The 7,764-nt window shown below is 42.2% G+C and overlaps 1 non-coding gene across 1 annotated transcript; it reads right to left on the bottom strand.

The window, feature by feature from the left end:
• Window positions 1-5,059: 5,059 nt before the first annotated feature.
• On the bottom strand, window positions 5,060-5,200 carry LOC118144530 (U4 spliceosomal RNA). Its single transcript, XR_004729304.2, has one exon. It is a non-coding gene; the product is annotated as a U4 spliceosomal RNA (small nuclear RNA).
• Window positions 5,201-7,764: the final 2,564 nt, after the last annotated feature.

Genomic DNA, 7,764 nt, shown 5'->3' with positions numbered 1-7,764 from the left:
CAGGGAGCTAGGTGACCGGGTTCAGCTGGTCCCACCTCCACAAAAAAACAGCAATTGGAAACACTGACAGTTGAGAGTTTCACAGCAAGCACAGCTGAAGGGCCAGCTCTGTGGGGGAGGGGCGTCTGCCAAAGGAAAACAAAGAAACAGAAATAACATCACCACCAACAAACTGGACTCCCACTCAGAGACCCAATCTGAAAGTCAGCAATTACAAAGACAACAGGTGGATAAAGCCACAAAGATGGGAGGAAACCAGTGCAAAAAGGCTAAAAACATCCAAAATCAGAATGCCTCTCCTCCTTCAGGGGATCGTAGCTCCTCATCAGCAAGGGAACAAGGACTGATGGAGAACAAGTATGATGAATTGTCAGAATCAGGCTTCAGAAGGTGGATAATAAGAAACTTCTATGAGCTAAAAGAACACATTCCAACCTAATGTAAAGAGACTAAGAATCTTGAAAAAAGGTTTGATGAAATGCTAACGAGAATAGACAACTTAGAGAGGAATATAAGTGAATTAATGGAATTAGAAAACACAACACGAGAACTTCGAGAAGTACACACAAGTTTTAACTGTCGAATTGATCAAGCAGAACAAAGGATATCAGAGGTCGAAGACGAACTCGAAGTAAAACGAGAAGACAAGATTAGAGAAAAAAGGATAAAAAGGAATGAGCAAAGTTCCAAGAAATTTGGGACTATGTGAAAAGACCTAATCTACGTTTGAGAGGTGTACCTGAATGTGACGAAGAGAATGAATCCAAGCTGGAAAATATTCTTCAGGATATTATCCAGGAAAACTTTCCCAACCTAGCAACGCACGACAATATTCAACCCCAGGTAATACAGAGAACACCACAAAGATATTCCTCAGGAAGAGCAACCCCAAGACACATAATCATTAGATTCACCAGGGTTGAAATAAAGGAGAAAATTCTAAGGGCAGCTAGAGAGAAAGGTCAGGTTACCCATAAAGGGAAGCCTATCAGACTCACAGCAGATCTCTCAGCAGAAACCCTACAAGCCAGAAGAGAGTGGGGGCCAATATTCAACATCCTTAAAGAAAAGAACTTTCAACCCAGAATTTCATATCCAGCCAAATTGAGCTTCACAAGCGAAGGAAAAATAAAATCTTTTGTGAACAAGCAAGTACTTAGAGATTTCATCACCACCAGGCCTGCTTTATAAGAGCTTCTGAAAGAAGCATTATACACAGAAAGGAACAACCAGTATTAGCCTTTCTAAAAATATACCAAAAAGTGAAGAGCATCAACATAATGAAGGATTTACATCAACTAACGGGCAAAACAGCCAGCTAGCATCAAATGGCAGTATTACATTCACATATATTATTACTAATTCTAAATTCCCCTATCAAAAGACACAGACAGGTGGATTGGATAGAAAGCCAAAACCCATCGGTATGCTGCATCCAGACCCATCTCACATGCAAGGATACACAAAGACTCAAAACAAAGGGATGGAGGAAGATTTGCCAACCAAATGGACAGCAAAAATAAATAAATAAATAAAAAGCAGGAGTTGCCATTTTCACCTCTGATAAAATAGAGTTTAAAGCAACAAAGATCAAAAGAGGCAAAGAAGGACATTACATAATGTTAAAAGGATCGATGCAACAGAAGAGCTAACGATCCTAAATACATATGCACCCAATACAGGAGCACCCAGATACACAAGACAAGTTCTTAATGACTTATAAAGAGACTTAGACTCCCACACAATAATAGTGGAGACTTTAACATCACATTGTCAATATTAGATCAACGAGACGGAAAATTAATAAGGATATCCAGGACTTGAACTCAGACCCAGAACAAGTAAACTTAATAAACATTTATAGAACTCTCCACCCCAAATACACAAAACATACATTCTTATCAGTACCACATCACACCTACTCTAAAAGTGACTACATAATTGGAAGTAAATCACTCCTCAGCAATTGCATAGCATTTCACGGGTCTAAATGAAATATTGGTTGGCTGCTTTTTTGTTATTTTCCTCCCTTATTCCTTCCTGTCTCCATTGTTAAGCACAATTATTGGCATAAAAGAGGTTTTCAATACCCATTTTTAGACTGCATTCTAGCCTGGACAATAAAGCAACACTCCCGTTCTCTCTCCCTCTTTCTCTTCCTCTTTCTTTCTCTCTTTCATTCTTTTTTTTTTCTTTCTTTCTTTAAAAAAAAAATCTGGAGGGGCCCTGGAGGCAGTAAGGCATACCAGAAAAGATGAAAAACTAGGATTTGGGGTAAGGAGAGATGAATCACAACTCTACCTGCTAGTGTAAGCCAGTTAGTGTCTCTGAGTCTCAGTTTCTTCAAGTGTGCAATGGGTAGAACAGTAACTACCTCACAGGGTGATTGTGTTGCATGCAAAACACTGGACACATAGTCACTACTATCCCTGTAGGTAGCAGAGACTCATAGCAGCTCTTCCTTTTTTTTTTTTTTTCGAGACAAAGTCTCCCTCTGTCACCGAGGTTGGAGTACAGTGGCACGATCTCGGCTCACTGCAACCTCCACCTCCCAGTTTCAAGCAGTTCTCCTGCCTCAGCCTCCTGAGTAGCTGAGATTACAGGCACGTGCCACCATGCCCAACTAATTTTTGTATTTTTAGTAGAAACAGGGTTTCACCATGTTGGTCAGGCTGGTCTCGAACTCCTGGCCTCATGATCCACCAGCCTCAGCCTCCCAAAGTGGTAGAATTACAGGCGTGAGCCACTGTACCCGGCTTCAGCTCTTCCTAATACTCAGAAATGGGAAAAGGGAGTTCAGAGAGGTTAAGCCATGTATGGAAGGCAATTCAGCAAATCAGAGGCCAAAGCAAACTCCCTGTTGTCCTTGCCAAGAATGAAAGCCAGTGCTCCAAACTGAAGGGCAGGAGATGTTTGAAAACATGGGGACTTTGAATGATGAGGACACAGGTTCAGCCCGAAAATGATCGATGGCTGAGCTTGAGTGACTTCAGCCTCCGCTTATGCAAGTGATGAGCAACTGACGTAAAGGTGGTTTAGCCGAGAGGAAAGAAAAGCCCTTTGATGTGCCCCGGGCCTTGATGCTGTATCAGCTGTCCAGCCTCCCTGGCTGCTGTTTTCCTTGCCTGTTCTCCAATCATCAGGCCTCCCACCCCTAAACCTCAGGCAACCAGAGCAGGGGAGCAGCTCCTGTTCACTCAGGACAGCCCATGATCAATTCTCCAGGAACTTTGTGGGCGAGTTTTTATTTATTTATTTTTTTGAGACAGTCTCGCTCTGTTGCCCAGGCTGGAGTGCAGTGGCCAATCTCCACTCACTGCAGCTTCTGCCTTTTGGGTTCCGGCAATTCTCCTGCCTCAGCCTCCTGAGTAGCTGGGATTACAGGCACGCGCCACCATGCCCAGCTAATTTTTGCATTTTTCGTAGAGACGGGGTTTCATCATGTTGGCCAGGCTGGTCTCGAACTCCTGACTTCAAGTGATCCGCTCGTCTTGGCCTCCTAAAGTGCTGGGATTACAGGCATTAGTCGCCATGCCCAGCCATGGGGCCAGTTTTTAAATGCCAACATTATTTAAGATTGAATTATATTTTAAAATGTATTTAAAGCTGGGCATGGTGGTTCATGCCTATAATCCCAGCACTTTGGGAGGCTGAGGCAGGCAGATCATGAGGTCAGGAGTTTGAGACCAGCCCGACCAACATGGTGAAACCCCATCTTTACTAAAAATACAAAAATTAGCTGGGCATGATGTCCAACACCTGTAATCCAGCTACTCAGGAGGGTGACGCAGGAGAACTGCTTGAACCTGGGAGGCAGAGTTTGCAGTGAGCCAAGATCATGCCACTGCACTCCAGCCTAGGGGACAGAGCGAGACTCTGTCTCAAAAAAAAAAAACAAAATAAAACAAAACAAAAAGCAAGAAAGAAATATAAACTTACAATTAAATAAGATGTATTAAAACAAAGATAATAAATGCTCAAATCTCAGCACTTCCTAACCTTTTCAGGGTCTCACTCTGTCCCCAGGCTGGAGTGCAATGTCGCGATCTCAGCTCACTGCAACCTCTGCCTCCCAGGTTCAAGCAATTCTCCTGCTTCAGCCTCCTGAGTAGATGGGATTATAGGTGTCCACCACCAGGACTGGCTAATTTTTTGTATTTTTAGTAGAGATGGGGTTTTGCCATTTTAACCAGGCTGGTCTCAAACTCTTGACCTCAGGTGATCCGCCCACCTCAGCCTCCCCAAGTACTGAATTACAGGTATGAGCCACCACACCCAGTCTCAACTTCCAAATCATTTTTACTAAGTTTTAATATCATCAATGCTTTTTTTTTCTTTTCTTTTTGAGACAGGGTTTTGCTTTGTTGCCCAGGCTGGTCTTGAACTCCAGGACTCAAATGATCCTCCAGCCTCAGGCTCCTAAAATGTTGGGATTATAAGTGTGAGCAAATGCACCCAGCCTCCCCTGTGCTTTTGAGGTTATTTACATTTGTTTGTATCTGTTTTGGTATGTACTATACTTAGCTCAACCTCAAGTTCAATGACTTCATGTTGATACTCAAAATTGACCATACTGGCCAAGTGCAGTGGCTCACACCTATTAATCCCAACACTTTGGGATGTCAAAAAGGGCAGTTCACTTGAGCCCAGGAGTTCACCACCAGCTTGGGCAACATGGTGAAACCCTGTCTCTATAACAAATTCAAAAATTAGCCGGGCTTGGTGGCACATACCTATAGTCCCAGCTACTCAGGAGGCTGAGACAGGAGGATTGCTTGAACCTGGCAGGTGGAGGCCGCAGTGACCTGAGACTGAACCACTGCACTCCAGCCTAGGTGACAAAGTGAGACCATGTCTCGAAAAACAAAAAAGAAGAAAGAAGAAAAGAAATTGACCATACAGAGTGTCTGCACCACAGAATTCAGGAAGTGCTACAAACCAAGATTTGACTTACTGTTTTGTGGATCGCTTAGGCAGGGATGGGAAAACCATGGCCCTTCGTCTAAATCTGGACCACTGTCTGTTTTTTCCTTCACTGACTTTTTTTTTTTTTAATCAGTCCCCGTAGAGACTGTCAAAAATTGTCAGTGCTGACTGTATTGCAAGTTGTCATGGCGGGGTATTGGGAAAAGTCTTCAATTAGCAATAATCGCGCCTCAGATAAAGCTCATTGGCTACGATACTGCCACTGCGCAAAGCTGACTCTTTTTTTTCTTTAATTTCTTTTCTTAAGGCATGTGAGGATGAAACACTGACTCTTTTTGTAAATAAGTTTTTATTGGCACCTAGCCACACTCATTTGTTCACCTGTTGTCTATGTCTGTTTGCAGGCCACAGGAGTTTCAGCAGAGGCCTCATAGCCCACAAAGCCAGAAATATTTACCATATGGCTTTTTATAGAAAATGTTTGCCACGCCTTGTTTTAGACTTAAGAAAGTGACAAAGAAAGTTCAGATGTCTCCCAAATGGGTGTTTCACACACACACGTCTCCCACATGGATGTTAAATGCCTTAAAATCTTGGAAGCAGGAACTGTTTTTTTTTTTTTTTAGAAAAGTTAGAAATAGTCTTTTATTTAAATATGAGAAAACAATTAGAATTAAGTACAGTAAGATTATTTTTTTTAAAAGCAGACAAGTTAGGATAAACATTTTATTATCAAAATAAACACTTTTGTATAAAAGCATTACAGATCAACAGCTGTATTTACACTTATCGATTCAAGGTCCAATCATGTATCAAACACTGAATGGGTCAGCAATGGTTTACACATGCAAGTAAATCGGACACACAAATCCTTAGATTCCTCCTCTACCAAATAACTTGATTAATGTAAAGAGGTGGGGGAATACCGACACAGGAAACCTGCCCAGAAACTAGACTGGCGGAGATGTCAGGTTAACAAACTGCTGAAAGTTACATCTCCAAAAAGGCACTTCTCATTCTTAAAAAAGTGCTTAAAATCTAAACTTGAACCCTGCGCCTAGGTTTATAAATTTTCAAGAAACTGTAAAGAACCACAGACTAGTTTTTAATATCAAGTTTCCAAGCAAAATTGTCCAAGAATTTATTTGCAGTACCTTACATGTGAACTGAAATAAACTTGGCAAACTACAATCATACTAAAGTTTTATACCGAAAATTCAAATTGGCCTACTCATAATTTCCAGATAGCTTTTCTATCACAATTTTAAGTACTACTTGCCCACCAACCTTTGAATCACGATTGCGTAAGCTAGACGCACCACTTACCCTTTGGGCACAAGAAATTAGCAGAAATTAAGTCTCAGCTGTGACAACAACTTGTAACATAAGCACAATAGATGGGTTTGAGAGGCATCTGAAGTAATGTACTCCAATCTGCAGTAATCACCTAATTTCTCCACATGGTTTTAAGACTTTTGTGCCTTGATTCTATTAAAAATTTCAACTAGTATGAATGCGAAATCATACTTGTTTTTATGTAAACAAGTGAGAAGGCTGTTCTCTGAAATTCTCTAGTTAGTTAATACTATTACTGTGTTTCTAAGTGCTTAGCTTTTATGAGGGCTATTTCAACACCAAGTAAATAAAATATGCTTTCATAAAACTATACTTTAAAAGAAATTACAAAACTAAGTGGCTAGAGAGGACCACTGGAAATAGAGGGGGATGCTATGAGGTGGGGGTTGGGAGCAGAGAAGAAACTGCAGGAAGGTAAAGTGTAACTAGTAATATACCTTCCGTGATGCTCCAGAAACACATCTACTGAGATTACCTTGATTGGAGTTTCTTATAAAACAGGCTGATCATCAAGATCCTTGACTCGGGTTTCAGTGAAAAAATTGGAAACTTTAACAAGAAAGATTTGAGAAGCAGAAGGCAGGCCGTGAATTTTCCAGATATTATGCTTGCATTTCAAATTCCGGAAGCAGGAACTGTTTTTGTTTAAGATGGCCTTTTGCACTTGTTGCCTAGGCTGGAGTGCAATGGCGCGATCTCAGTTCACTGCCTCCCAGGTTCAAGGGATTCTCCTGCCTCAGCCTCCCGAGTAGCTGGGATTACAGGCGCCCACCACCGCCACGCCCTCCTAATTTTTGCATTTTTAGTAGAGATGGGGTTTCACCATGTTGGCCAGGCTGTTCTCGAACTCCTGACCTCAGGTGATCCGCCCACCTCCGCCTCCCAAAGTGCTGAAATTACAGGTGTGAGCCACCGCGCCTGGCCTGGGAACTGGTTTTATGTTTGCATGATCACAAATATAGTAATACGAATGTGTTCTGGACCTGAGTCCCATTTAAGCATTTTCTAGCCACAAAGAACAAGTTATTTGGGCAAGTCTTCCTCTTCTTGAATCTCAAGTTTCTCATCTGTAAAATGAGAAGGAAAAAATAGAAAGCTGAGAAAATAAAATGGGCACAGTGCTTGGCCATGGTATACTAAGGAGTGTGCTGCCAGCATCACCTCTTTTCCCCTACCTCCATCAGGCACAAGTAATAAGGGAGTTGTCATGGGTTGGGTTCTCTAGGAATAGGCTGAGACAGAGCTTGGGGTCCAAGATTTTGTTGTTGTTGTTGTTTGTTCAAGACAAGGTCTTGTTCTGTCACCCAGGCTGGAGTGCAAATGGCACAATCATAGGTCACTACAGCCTTAAACTCCTGGGCATTAGTGATCCTCCGCCTCAGCCTCCCAAAGCACTGGGATTACAGGTGCGAGCCACCATGCCTGGCCATAAAATGATTTTAAGGATCCACATCGGTGAAGGAAGCTGGCGAGGCTGGGCTG

Source organism: Callithrix jacchus, chromosome 9 (assembly GCF_049354715.1).
Source record: "Callithrix jacchus isolate 240 chromosome 9, calJac240_pri, whole genome shotgun sequence".
NCBI lineage: Eukaryota > Metazoa > Chordata > Mammalia > Primates > Cebidae > Callithrix > Callithrix jacchus.
Note: the sequence above shows the minus strand (reverse complement) of the source record. Positions and strands in the feature narration are given on the sequence as shown.